Source organism: Ranitomeya imitator, chromosome 1 (genome assembly GCF_032444005.1).
Source record: "Ranitomeya imitator isolate aRanImi1 chromosome 1, aRanImi1.pri, whole genome shotgun sequence".
Classification (NCBI taxonomy): Eukaryota; Metazoa; Chordata; class Amphibia; order Anura; family Dendrobatidae; genus Ranitomeya; species Ranitomeya imitator.
The window spans coordinates 756,473,070-756,488,449 of NC_091282.1; positions in this window are offsets into that span (position 1 = coordinate 756,473,070).

Genomic DNA, 15,380 nt, shown 5'->3' on the forward strand with positions numbered 1-15,380 from the left:
AAGGTTGGGGTAAGAACTAGGGTTAGGGTTAGGGGTAGGGTTAGGGGTAGGGGTAGGGTTAGGGTTAGGGGTAGGGTTAGGGGTAGGGTTAGGGTTAGGGGTAGGGTTAGGGGTAGGGGTAGGGTTAGGGTTAGGGGTAGGGGTAGGGTTAGGGGTAGGGTTAGGGTTTCGGTATGTGCACACGTATTCTGGTCCTCTGCGGATTTTTCCGCTGCGGATTTGATAAATCCGCAGTGCTAAACCGCTGCGGATTTATGGCGGATTTACCATGTTTTTTCTGCGCATTTCAATGCGGTTTTACAACTGCGATTTTCTATTTGAGCAGTTGTAAAACCGCTGCGGAATCCGCAGAAAGAAGCGACATGCTGCGGAATGTAAACCGCTGCGTTTCCGTGCAGTTTTTCTGCAGCATGTGTACAGCGATTTTTGTTTCCCGTAGGTTTGCATTGAACTGTAAACTCATGGGAAAATGCTGCGGATCCGCAGCGTTTTCCGCAGCGTGTGCACATACCTTTAGAATTAGGCTATGTGCACACGGTGCGGATTTGGCTGCGGATTGGCCGCTGCGGATTCGCCACTGCGGATTCGCAGCAGTGTTCCATCAGGTTTACAGTACCATGTAAACATATGGAAAACCAAATCCGCTGTGCCCATGTTGCGGAAAATACCGCGTGGAAACGCTGCGTTGTATTTCCCGCAGCATGTCAATTCTTTGTGCGGATTCCGCAGCGTTTTACACCTGTTCCTCAATAGGAATCCGCAGGTGAAATCCGGACAAAAAACACTGGAAATCCGCGGTAAATCCGCAGGTAAAACGCAGTGCCTTTTACCCGCGGATTTTTCAAAAATGGTGCGGAAATATCTCACACGAATCCACAACGGGGGCACATAGCCTTAGGGCTAGGGTTGGGTTGGAATTAGGGTTGTGGTTAGGGTTAGGGGTGTGTTGGGGTTACGGGTGTGTTGGGGTTAGGGTTGTGATTAGGGTTATGGCTACAGTTGGGATAAGGGTTAGGGGTGTGGGGGGGTGTGTTGGAGTTAGAATTGAGGGGTTTCCACTGTTTAGGCACATCAGGGGTCTCCAAACGCAACATGGCGCCACCATTGATTCCAGCCAATCTTGTATTCAAAAAGTCAAATGGTGCTCCCTCACTTCCGAGTCCCGACGTGTGCCCAAACAGTGGTTCACCCCCACATATGGGGTACCAGCATACTCAGGACAAACTGCGCAACAATTACTGGGGTCCAATTTCTACTGTTACCCTTGAGAAAATAAAAAATTGCTTGCTAAAACATCATTTTTGAGGAAAGAAAAATGATTTTTTATTTTCACGGCTCTGCGTTGTAAACGTCTGTGAAGCACTTGGGGGTTCAAAGTGCTCACCACATATCTAGATAAGTTCCTTGGGGGGTCTAGTTTCCAAAATGGGGTCACTTGTGTGGGGTTTCTACTGTTTAGGCACACCAGGGGCTCTGCAAACGCAACGTGACGCCCGCAGACCATTCCATCAAAGTCTGCATTTCAAAAGTCACTACTTCCCTTCTGAGCCCCGACGTGTGCCCAAACAGTGGTTTACCCTCACACATGGGGTATCAGCTTACTCAGGAGAAACTGGACAACAACTTTTGGGGTCCAATTTCTCCTGTAACCCTTAGGAAAATAAAAATTTCTGGGCTAAAAAATTATTTTTGAGGAAAGAAAACGTATTTATTATTTTCACGGCTCTGTGTTATAAACTTCTGTAAAGCACTTGGGGGTTGAAAGTGCTCACCACATATCTAGATAAGTTCCTTTCGGGGTCTAGTTTCCAAAATGGGGTCACTTGTGGGGGGTTTCTACTGTTTAGCAACATCAGGGGCTCTGCAAACGCAACGTGACGCCCGAAGAGCATTCCATCAAAGTCTGCATTTCATAACGTCACTTCTTCACTTCCGAGCCCCAACATGTGCCTAAACAGTGGTTTACCCCCACATATTGGGTATCAGCGTACTCAGGAGAAACTGGACAACAACTTTTGGGGTCAAATTTCTCCTGTTACCCTTGGGAAAATAAAAAATTGCGGGCTAAAAAATCATTTTTGAGAAAAGATTTTTTTTTTTTTTCATGGCTCTGCGTTATAAACTTCTGTGAAGCACTTGAGGGTTAAAAGTGCTCACCACACATCTAGATTAGTTCCTTTGGGGGTCTAGTTTCCAAAATGGGGTCATTTGTGGGGGATCTCTAATGTTTAGGCACACAGGGGCTCTCCAAACGCGACATGGTGTCCGCTAATGATTGGAGCTAATTTTCCATTTAAAAAGCCAAATGGCGTGCCTTCCCTTCTGATCCCTCCCGTGCGCCCAAACAGTGGTTTACCCCCACATATGGGGTATCAGCATACTCAGGACAAACTGGACAACAACATTTGTGGTCCAATTTCTCCTATTACCATTGGCAAAATAGGAAATTCCAGGCTAAAAAATCATTTTTGAGAAAAGAAAAATTATTTTTTATTTTCATGGCCCTGCATTATAAACTTCTGTGAAGCACTTGGGGGTTTAAAGTGCTCAGTATGCATCTAGATAAGTTCCTTGGGGGGTCTAGTTTCCAAAATGGGGTCACTTGTGGGGGAGCTCCATTGCATAGGCACACAGGGGCTCTCCAAATGCGACATGGTGTCCGCTAACAAATGGAGCTAATTCTCCATTCAAAAAGTCAAAAGGCGCGCCTTCCCTTCCGAGCCCTGCCGTGTGCCCAAACAGTGGTTTACCCCCACATATGAGGTATCGGCGTACTCGGGAGAAATTGCTCAACAAATTTTAGGATCCATTTTATCCTATTGCCCATGTGAAAATGAAAAAATTGAGGCGAAAAGAAATTTTTTGTGAAAAAAAAAGCACTTTTTCATTTTTACGGAACAATTTGTGAAGCACCTGAGGGTTTAAAGTGCTTACTAGGCATCTAGATAAGTTCCTTGGGGGGTCCAGTTTCCAAAATGGGGTCACTTGTGGGGGAGCTCCAATGTTTAAGCACACAGGGTCTCTCCAAACGCGACATGGTGTCCGCTAACGATGGAGATAATTTTTCATTCAAAAAGTCAAATGGCGCTCCTTCCCTTCCGAGCCTTACCATGTGCCCAAACAGTGGTTTACCCCCACATGTGAGGTATCGGTGTGCTCAGGAGAAATTGCCAAACAAATTTTAGGATCCATTTTATCCTGTTGTCCATGTGAAAATGAAAAAATTGAGGCTAAAAGAATTTTTTTTGTGAAAAAATAGTACTTTTTCATTTTTATGGATCAATTTGTGAAGCAGCTGGGGGTTTAAAGCGCTCACTATGCATCTAGATAAGTTCCTTGGGGCGTCTAGTTTCCAAAATGGGGTCACTTGTGGGGGAGCTCCAATTTTTAGGCACACGGGGGCTCTCCAAACTTGACATGGTGTCCGCTAAAGAGTGCAGCCAATTTTTCATTCAAAAAGTCAAATGGCGCTCCTTCCCTTCCAAGCCCTGCCGTGTGCCCAAACAGTGGTTTACCCCCACATATGAGGTATCAGCGTACTCAGGACAAATTGGACAACAACTTTCGTGGTTCAGTTTCTCCTTTTACCATTGGGAAAATACAAAAATTGTTGCTGAAAAATCATTTTTGTGACTAAAAAGTTAAATGTTCATTTTTTCCTTCCATGTTGCTTCTGCTGCTGTGAAGCACCTGAAGGGTTAATCAACTTCTTGAATGTGGTTTTGAGCACCTTGAGGGGTGCATTTTTTAGAATGGTGTCACTTTTGGGTATTTTCAGCCATATAGACCTCTCAAACTGACTTCAAATGTGAGGTGGTCCCTAAAAAAAATGGTTTTGTAAATTTCGTTGTAAAAATGAGAAATCGCTGGTCAAATTTTAACCCTTATAACTTCCTAGCAAAAAAAAATTTTGTTTCCAAAATTGTGCTGATGTAAAGTAAACATGTGGGAAATGTTATTTATTAACTATTTTGTGTCACATACCTCTCTGGTTTAACAGAATAAAAATTCAAAATGTGAAAATTGCGAAATTTTCAAAATTTTCGCCAAATTTCCGTTTTTATCACAAATAAACACAGAATTTATTGACCTAAATTTACCACTAACATGAAGCCCAATATGTCACGAAAAAACAATCTCAGAACCGCTAGGATCCATTGAAGCGTTCCTGAGTTATTACCTCATAAAGGGACACTGGTCAGAATTGCAAAAAACGGCAAGGTCTTTAAGGTCAAAATAGGCTGGGTCATGAAGGGGTTAATCTCCCACTTTTTTTTTTTTCCAGGGAAAATTTATAAACCCAATAAAAAAAATTATAAATAGGCTTTCTATGGCCCACTATCTGAGAGAGAGAGATGGCACGCTTAGGACTGGCACACAAGCCCAAAGGCCAATATTAATCTCCCACTGATTGATTTATTGATTTTTTCAGGTAGATTTTGGAACCCAAATCAAGCAAAAAAATAAATAGGCTTTCTATGGCCCACTGACTGAGAGATGGCACACACAGGAGTCAGGAGTGGCACACAAGCCCTGAGGCCAATATTTTTCTCCCACTGATTGATGTTGTGATTTTTTCAGGTAGATTTTGGAACCCAAATCAAGCAAAAAAATAAATAGGCTTTCTATGGCCCACTGAGTGAGAGATAGCACACACAGGAGTAAGGAGTGGCACACAAGCCCTGAGGCCAATATTTTTCTCCCACTGATTGATGTAGTGATTTTTTCAGGTAGATTTTAGAACCCAAATCAAGCAAAAAAATAAATAGGCTTTCTATGGCCCACTGAGTGAGAGATGACACAGACAGGGATGGCACTCTAGCAGAAATGCCAATCTTAATCTCCCACAAAAAAAAAAAAAAAAGGAACTGTCCTTCAATTACTATCTCCCTGCAGTAATCTCAGCCAGGTATGGCAGGCAGCAATAAGGAGTGGACTGATGCACAAATTAAATAAAAAGTGTGGACAAACAAACAAGATAGCTGTGCAGAAAGGAAGGAACAAGAGGATTTGTGCTTTGAAAAAAACAGTTGGTTTGCACAGCGGCGTACACACAGCAATGCAGCTATCAGGGAGCCTTCTAGGGCAGCCCAATGAGCTACAGCGCTGAGGAAAAAAAAAAAATGTAGCTTCCACTGTCCCTGCACACCGAAGGTGGTGTTGGGCTGTGGAAATCGCTACAGCACAAGCGGTTTGGTGGTTAATGGACCCTGCCTAACGCTATCCCTGCTTCTGACGAAGCGGCAGCAAACTCTCCCTAAGCTCAGATCAGCAGCAGTAACATGGCGGTCGGCGGGAACGCCCCTTTATAGCCCCTGTGACGCCGCGGACAGCAAGCCAATCACTGCAATGCCCTTCTCTAAGATGGTGGGGACCAGGACCTATGTCATCACGCTGCCCACACTCTGCGTTTACCTTCATTGGCTGAGAAATGGCGCTTTTCGCGTCATTGAAACGCGACTTTGGCGCGAAAGTCGCATACCGCATGGCCGACCCCGCACAGGGGTCGGATCGGGTTTCATGAAACCCGACTTTGCCAAAAGTCGGCGACTTTTGAAAATGAACGACCCGTTTCGCTCAACCCTATCCTTGAGCATTTCTTACAGATCACTTTGCACTGATCAGTCGGATCTTGGTTAAAAAATTGCCAGACTTCACTCTTCCTACTATCGAATACCTTTTCAGGCATCGCACATTGAGCTACTTTAACCGGATGGCCACGCTGCCCTACAACTGTTTTAGGTTTTGACACACGTTTTTGGCCAGATACGGGCCTGCCAGATGAAAGCTGTTTCGATGTTGATGCCTGCTGCAGCTCCTCCTCCTCCGCTTCAGAGGTACTGCCAGCGGCACCCTGTTCCCCCAATGGCTGCCAATCGGGGTCAACAACTGGGTCATCTATCACCTCCTCTTCTATGTCCTGTGCACCTTCCTCTGTGTCACCGTGTAAGCCGGTGCTATAGCGTTCGGGACGGGGCACCATAGTCTCATCAGGGTCAGATTCTGGCTCAGTACACTGCGAGGGCAATGTTGTGATCTGAGTCAATGGAACAGCATAATAATCTAGCTGTGGCTGTGCATCTGTGCACTCCATGTTCATCTTGTAATGGGCATGGCCTGTTAACAATTTCCCTTTCTAACCCAGGCACAGTATGTGTAAAGAGCACCATGGAGTAACCTGTTGTGTCGCCTGACACATCCTTCTCTGTTCTGGGTGAAGGACACAAGAAAGCGACTTGTTCCTGACCGGGAGCATCCACTGACGACGCGCTGCTTTTAAATTTTGCACTTTCCGAAGAGGAGGCGAAAGAGCTAGAGGCAGAGTCAGCAAGGAAAGCCAAAACTTGTTCCTGCTGCTCCGGCTTTAAAAGCGGTTTTCCTACTCCCAGAAAAGGGAGCGTTCGAGGCCTTGTGTATTCAGACGATGACGCTGGCACAACAACTCGAGACTTAGGTGCTATATTGCTTTTCCCACGACCACCTGATGCTCCACCACCACTACCATCATTACCAGCTGGCAATGACCACCCACGGCCACGACCTCTTCCACCAGACTTCCTCATTCTTGGAAAAATGTAACCAAACTAACAAACGTTATATGGTACTGTAAAACCAGTTAGAAGGTGTACGTAAACTTGTTGTGAGTTTAAATCGCCCTTTATAGGTGTGTGAGACTGCTGGGAAAATCAGGCCCACTGTATTACACTACACAGTTTCTGTGTCAGAAAGTGGCTGACAGATATGCCACAAACAGGACTCATGCAGATGCACTTAGTGGCAATATAAATCTCCCTTTTTTATGTGTGGGAGAATGCAGGAAAAAATCAGACCCTCTGTATTACACTACACAGTTTGAGTGGCAGAAAGTGGCTGACAGATTTGCCACAAACAGGACTGACGCAGATGCACTCAGTGGCAATATAAATCTCCTTTTTTAATGTGTGGGAGACAGCAGAAAAATCAGGCCCACTGTATTACACTACACAGTTTGAGTGGCCTAAAGTGGCTGACAGATTCCACAAACATGACTGACGCAGATGCCCCCAGGCAATATAAATCTCCCTTTTTTATGTGTGGGAGAATGCAGGAAAAAATCAGGCCCACTGTATTACACTACATAGTTTGAGTGGCAGAAAGTGGCTGACAGATATGCCACAAACAGGACTGACGCAGATGCACTCAGTGGCAATATAAATCTCCCATTTTTATGTGTGGGAGAATGCAGGAAAAAATCAGGCCCACTGTATTACACTACACAGTTTGAGTGGCCTAAAGTGGCTGACAGATATGCCACAAACACGACTGACGCAGATGCACTCAGTGGCAATATAAATCTCCCTTTTTTATGTGTGGGAGAATGTAGGAAAAAATCAGGCCCACTGTATTACACTACACAGTTTGAGTGGCAGAAAGTGGTTGGCAGATATATCCAAAAATACAAGGGCTGTAGTAGAATTTCAATCTCCCTACAATGATCAAAGGACAAGTATGGCAGCAATAAAAAGGACTGCTGCACACAAGAGTGTGGACAAAGAAACAAGAGAACTGTGCAGAAAAGAAGGAGCAACAGGATTTTTCCTTTGAAAGAAGCAGTTGGTTTGCACAGCGGCGTACAAACAGCAATGCAGCTATCAGGGAGCCTTATAAGCTACAGAGCTGATGCACAGAAATCTAGCCTCCACTGTCCCTGCAAAGAAAAGGTTGTGTTGGACAGTGGAAATCGCTACAGCACAAGCGGTTTGGGGGTTAAGCTTTCCTCCCTAACAATATCCCTGCTTCAGACGAAGCTACAGCAACCTCTCCCTATGCTCAGATCGGCAGAAGTAAGATGGCGGTCGGCATGCACGGCCTTTTATAGCCCCTGTGACGCCGCAGAAAGCAAGCCAATGACTGTAATGCCCTTCTCTAAGATGGTGGGGACTGAGACCTATGTCATCACGCTGCCCACACTCTGCGTCCACCTTCATTGGCTGAGAAATGCCACTGAACGCATCATATGAAACGCGACTTTGGCGCGAAGATCGCGTACCGCATGGCCGATCCCACACTGGAATCGGGTCGGGTTTCAAGAAACCCGACTTTGCTGAAAGTCGGCGACTTATGAAATTGGACGATCCGTTTCGCTCAACCCTAATCATCACCTCTCACCATCTTTGTGGAGGCCTCAAAGTCTTGGAGAACTAAACTAATGTAAACTAATATCAGACATCCACGAACATTCTTCAGTTGTTATGTGTGGAGGCTGACCAGAATACTGATGTTCGTGTTGGAGCTGGTACTCAACAACTGGCCTCTTCTGCTCGCAAAGCCTTGCAAGCATGTGCAGTGTGGAGTTCCATCACGTGGTGATGTCGCACAACAGTCGGCGAACTGACACTTGCATGCGCTTCTGCAATACAACCAGAGCGGCGGCAGCTGTAGCCGACTTGCTGAAATGGGCACTGACGCAGCATACCTTGACCAGAAGCTCTGGCAAAGCTAAGTATGTTTTCAGAAACCACTGAACTACCAGGTTGAGCACATATGTCAAGCATGGCACATGTGTGAGCTTGCCAAGCTTCACAGCCCCCACCAGGTTAAGCCCATTATCACACACAACCATGCCTGGTTGGAGGTTCAGCAGAAAAAAAACAGATCTATCTGTTCTGTTATTCCTTTAAGTAGCTATGCCATGGTGTGCGGTTTGTCTCTTAGACAAATTAGGTTCAGCAGAGCCTGTTGCCGCTTCGCTGAGGCAGTGCTGCAATCTTCCAGATTCCAGCTGATGTGGACGATGATACCACATCGGAGATGGAGGATGAGGATGAGCAGGATGGAGTGCAGGAACTACTGTAGGAGGTGGAGGAAACCCTGATTTAAGTAGGACGAGAAATCCTCAGCGTTGCGAGCACATTCTCTGTACCAGGGTGTGACTCGACCCCAGCCTCCATATTGTTCACCCATTGTGCCATCAGGGAAATGTAATTTCCCTGGGCACAAGTTCTTGTCCTCGTGTCGGTCGTTAAGTGGACAATGCCAGCAAGTGTCTTGGTAGGGGAACAGGTTATGTCCCTGGACACCGAATACCGTGGGATGGCTGCAGTTATGAGTTGGCAGAAAACATCCATGTCTACCAGCCTAAATGGCAACATTTCCATGGCAAGCAGCCTGGAAATGTGACCATTTAGCATTTGGACCTGTGGGTGGGTGGCTAGGAACTTTCTTTTTCTTTCCAAGGTTTAGGGTAGTGACAGCTGAATGCTGGGTTGTGACAAGGATTTGGAATTCCCTGATGATGGTAAGTCAGAATGTGCAAGGATAGGTACAGGACAGGAGGCATCTGTGTCAGGGTTTTGGACAGGGGATTGGGAAGCACCTAGCACAGGGGAAGAGACAGTAGTGTCACCTGATGGCACCAATCGTATACCCAGGCGTTCTGCCCACCGAGTTGAGGGCTTAGATGACATATGCCTGATCATGGTAAATCATAGAACAAACGTGGCAGCACTTACCGGTCCTGTAGTCAGAAATTCCATTATTCAAATATAGACAAACATCTTCATGGCTCGGGGGAACAGGGCAGTGAGAGGAGTGTGCAGCAGAAGACGACGGCCGTTTCGCGCTTGAAACAGCGCTTCTGGACCCGTAGAAGCGCTGTTTCAAGTGCGAAACGACCGTCATCTTCTCCTGCACACTCCTCTCACTGCTCTGTTCCCCCGAGCCGTGAAGATGTTTGTCTATATTTGAATAAAGGAACTTCTGACTACAGGACCGGTGAGTGCTGCCGCATTTGTTCTATGATTTATCACGATTTGATCTCTCATTTTCACGCGATCACCTCCGTTTACCTATTGGATTACCACTTACTGAAATTCTCCATTCAGCGTCTCTTTGGATTCTGCAGCTGTGCAGCTCACTTTTTTCTTTTTGTTTTATATGCCTGATCATGTTGGTGGTGGCTACGTTTTTAATGGTCAGGCCCCTGCTGATCTTTGCATGGCATATGTTGAAAATGGCCTTTTTTGTCTCAGAACTCTATTTTAAAAAGTCCCAGACTGAGGAACATTGAAATATTCGATGGAGAAATGCAAGAATGTTGGTGCTTTGTGGAACAATTGCCCACCTTCTTCCTCTGGTCACCCCAATGCCTCTTCCAGTCTGTTTTGGTGCTACTTATCTCTCCCCCTCAGACTGCTGGCCTTGATCTTTATGGCAGCTTCCTAGGTTGGGTTGTGACTTCGTCATCCACCATCTCATCTTCCACCACTGCACCCTGGTCCTCCTGATTTTGTGACTTAACAACAACAAGACTTGGTGGTAACTGTGTCTCATCATCATCTTCCTCCTTCTTTATCCTCTTCCATAGTTTTATGCATCACTAAACAGCATGTCATCCTATCCCTTTTGAAACATATAGGTTGAGAGGCCACAATCAAGAAATATTGTTTTAAATAGCTTCTTGAAGTGTCCTAGTGAGGAATCACAGGTCTCCTGGCACTCAGCATGGTGGGAAGAAGGTTGATCAGGGTGATGGTTAAGTCATCCAGACTTTGGGCTGAAAGACTATGTGGTACTGCCAAGCCTGCTGGAAGTGTGATCCTTTATCCAACTGATCACCTGTTCGCACTGCTCTGGCTTCAAAAGTGGTGTACAATGCCGCACTGCAAAGTGGGACAGGAACCTATGTGTCGTCGATGGGCGTGTTTTTTGTGCTCCAGCAACAGATGTAGTCGCACCTGCCCTACGTCCTCGGCATCTGCGTGCACCATCATCAGCACTTCCACTTTCCCATCCCTTAATGCACGTCTTACGCATTTTGTAATTGCTTAGTCTCTTGAAACCAAGTTTATTTTTCATAAAAGAAACCAATTGGTCACCTGCAGCAATCAAAGCTTTTGTGAGTTTACTCCACCATAATTTAACAGAAAGAACTCAAAAGTGTATACAGTTGTGCTCAAAAGTTTACATACTCCAGCATAAATTTTGTTTTCTTGGCCTTTTTTCAGAGAATATGAATGATAACACCAAAACTTTTTCTCCACTCATGGTTAGTGGTTGGGTGAAGCCATTTATTGTCAAACTACTGTGTTTTCTCTTTTTAAATCATAGTGACAACCCAAAACATCCAAATGACCCTGATCAAAAGTTCACATACCCTGGTGATTTTGGCCTGATAACATGCACAGAAGTTGACACAAATGGGTTTGAATGGCTACTAAAGGTAACATCCTTACCTGTGACCTGTTTGCTTGTAATCAGTGTGTGTACATAAAAGCTGAGTGAGTTTCTGGGATCCAGACAGACTCTTGCATCTTTCATCCATCAACTGATGTTTCTGGATTGTGAGTCATGGGGAAAGCAAAAGAATTGTCAACAAGTCTACAGGAAAAGGTAGTTGAACTGTATAAAACAGGAAAGAGATACAAAAAGATATCCAAGGAAATGATAATGCCAGTCAGCAGCGTTCAAACTGTGATTAACAAATGGAAAATCAGGGGCTCTGTAAAAACAAAACCACGCTCAGGCAGACCAACAAAAATTTTGTCCACAATAGCCAGGAAAATTGTTCAGGATGCTAAGAAAAACCCACAAATAACATCAGCTAAGATACTGGACTCTCTGAAAACTAGTGGTGTGACTGTTTCAAAATGCGCAATAAGGAGGCACTTGCCAGAAGAAAGCCATTACTGCGCAAATGCCTCAAAGTATCTCACCTACAATGCACAAAACAGCACAGAGACAAGCCTCAAAATTTCTGGAACAAGGTATTTTGTAGTGATGAGATCAAAATTTAACTTTTTGGCCACAACCATAAACGTTACATTTGGAGAGAGATCAACAAGGCCTATGATGAAAGGAAAATGATTCCTAGTGTAAAGCATGGAAATGGATCGCTGATGTTTTGGGAATGTGTGAGCTACAAAGGCACAGGAAACTTGGTCAAAGTTGAAGGAAAGATGAATGCCGCATGTTATCAACAAATACTGAAGGCAAATTTAATTATCAGCTGGAAAGCTGCGCATGGGACGTATTTAGATGTTTCAACATGACAATGATCCAAAACACAAGGCCAAGTTGGCCTGTCATTGGCTACAGCAAAACAAAGTGAGGGTTCTGGAGTGGCCATCTCAGTCTCCTGACCTCAATATCATTGACTTACTCTGGGGAGATCTCAAGCGCTTAGTTCATGCTAGACAGCCCAGGAATTTACAGGAACTGGAAGCTTTTTGCCAAGAAGAGTGGGCAGGTTTACCAACTGAGAAAATAAAGGGCCTCATCCACAACTACCACAAAATAATTTAAGCTGTCTTTAATGTTAGTGTGGGCAATACATGGTATTAAGAAATGGGGTATGTAAACTTTTGATCAGGGTCATTTGGATGTTTTGGGTTGTCATTATGATTTAAAAAAAGAAAACACAGTAGTTTGACAATAAATGGCTTCACTCAACCTCTATCCATGAGTGGAGAAATTTTTTTGGTGTTATTCATATTCTCTGAAAAAAGGCCAAGAAAGCAAAAATTCTGCTGGGGTATGTAAACTTTTGAGCGCAACTGTATACACTTTTACATAGTAACATAGTAACATAGTTAGTAAGGCCGAAAAAAGACATTTGTCCATCCAGTTCAGCCTATTCAGTTCTTTCTTTTACATTACGGCGGAGTAAACTCACAAAAACTGCTTTGTTTTCTGCAGGTGACCAATGTATTTATTTTATTAAAAATAAACTTGGTTTCAAGAGACTAAGCAATTACAAAATGCATAAGACGTGCATTAAGGGACGGGAAAGTGGAAGTGCTGATGATGGTGCACGCAGATACCGAGGACATAGGGTAGGTGGCTGCGATTACATCTTTTGCTGGACCACAAGAAAAATGCCCTTCGACGACACATAGTTTACTGTCCCACTTTGCAGGGAGGCACGGTACACCACTTTTGAAGCCAGAGCAGTGCGAACAGGTGGTCGGTTGGATAAAGGATTACACTTTCAAGAGGCTTGGCAGCACTACATAGTCTTCCACATGATCCAGTCTCACCAGTCTAAAGTCTGGATGACTTAACCATTACCCTGGGGTATGTAATCTTTTGAGCACAACTGTAGATGACAATTAAATTCAATCCAGAAAAATGTTTCAATGCTTTTTCTCAGTTTTAGAGGTCACCGGAATGTTTACAGACAACGTATCACTGTATAGCCGGGGTCAGACGAGCGTAAGGCATCCAATGTGAGAGCATCGGATGCGATATGCTAATGACTCTCGGCTGCCAGCTGGAGCCGAGTGTCATGTGTCTGTGCTCAGAGAGGATCGGAGCACAGCTGCGGAGGAGGCAGAGAAATAAATTTCTCCATCTCCTCCATTGCCGGGGTCAGCATATATCACACATCACTCGGATAATATCCGAGTGAAGTGTGTTGTCTCACTCGCAGCCATAGGCTTACATGGGTGCGGGTGAGCTGAGACTCGGCTCAATGTTGGTGACAATCGCAGAATGCTGCGATTTCACTCGCACATTGTAAACGGCCGAAATAAAAAATGATGATATGAGCTGCCCCATAGTGTCACAGAGCTGGGCAATGGTGTCAGTGTGCCGAGCCTGGCGGTGCCTGTCCTCTTATAACCTCTGATGATGTCACACAGCCAGCCAATCACAGTAAAGCCACAACCAAGATGACTATGGCATTACAGTGACTCACAGTCAATCACTGCATGCTTATTTGCTGTGTAACAGACACCAAAGATGCAGGGTCCGAGATTTGAGATTTGCATCGCGCACCAGCCATTACTCACCGAGTAACGAGCACATTCAATCACCCTGATAGTTGATTGATAATTTAGTACCTTCACTCATTCCTAATATTCACCCCTTCAATCTCCCATGGATGCAGCCAAAATGTACTGGAAGTCCTTTGTCATGTGCTGATACATCACATTATAGAAGTCAGACCAGGGGTGGGATTCGGCTAGTTCTCCCCGGTTCGTGTGTACGAGGTGTACAGAGTGGAGTGGCGTGTGTACGAGGTTTACAAAGCGGAGCCGCATGTGCAAGGTGTATGGAGCGGAGTTGTGTGTGTGTACGAGGTGTATGGAGTGGAGCCACAGGTGTACGAGGTGCATGGAACGCGGCCACATGTGTACGAGTTGTACGGAGCGGAGTTGCATGTGTATGACGTGTACGGAGCGCAGCCGCATGTGTACGAGGTGTACGGAGCGCAGCCATGTGTGTAAAAGGTATACGGAGTAGAGTCACGTGTGTACGAGGTATACAGAGCAGAGCTGCGTGCGTGCGAGGTGTACAGAGCACAGCCACATCTGTATGAGGTGTACGGAACAGAGCCGCATGTGTACGATGTGTACGGAGCAGAGCAGTCTGTGTGCGAGGTGTACGGAGCGCAGCCACGTGTGTACGAGGTGTACGGAGTGGAGCCGTGTGTTCAAGGTGTATGGAGCGGAGTCGTGTGTCTGTATGAAGCGGAGCCGCAGGTGTACGAGGTGTACGGAGTAGATACTAGCTGTGTCAGATCGGAGCAGATATTGCTCCTCGCTCTGACACTGACTGGCACAAGAGACACGGAGATGTCCTTATCAGTGGTGTACCGGAGCTGCAGCGACGTGAGCAGTCAGCAGCACGGCATGGCTGGATGACATTATTTAGTGCCGCAGAAGCTGCCGGCTGCTGCGAAGGAGCGCGTTGAAAGGTGTGTGTGTGTAGGAGTGTGTGTAGTGATGGAGAAGGCAATGATGGGGGTGTGAGGGCAATGATGGGGGTGGGGTAACCATGTGTGGCCATTATACTGTACGCAGTATCATGTGGGGCCATTATACTGTACCCAACATCATGTGGACCCATTATACTGCATGGAGCACTGTGTGGCCATTATACAGTATTGAGCATCATGTGGGGCCATTATACAGTATGGAGCACTGTGTGGCCATTATACAGAATGGAGCATAATGTGTGGCCATTGTACAGTATGGAGCATTATGTGTGGCCATTATACAGTATGGAGCATCATGTGTGGCCATTATACAGTATGGAGCATCATGTGTGGCCATTATACAGTATAGAGCATCATATGTGGCCATTGTACAGTATGGAGCATCATGTGTGGCCATTATACAGTATGGAGCATCATGTGTGGCCATTATACAGTATGGAGCACTGTGTGGCCATTAGACAGAATGGAGCATCATGTGTGGCCATTATACAGTATAGAGCATTATGTGTGGCCATTATACAGTATGGAGCACTGTGTAGCCATTATACAGTATGGCGCACTATGGGGCCACTGTCAAGTGAGACAGCTGCATAGAAATATATGCAGCTGTCACACTCGGATCAGGTGAGCCGCTGGCCAGAATGTGCACTGTTCTGATCTCATTCCAATTAATTTTTTTTCA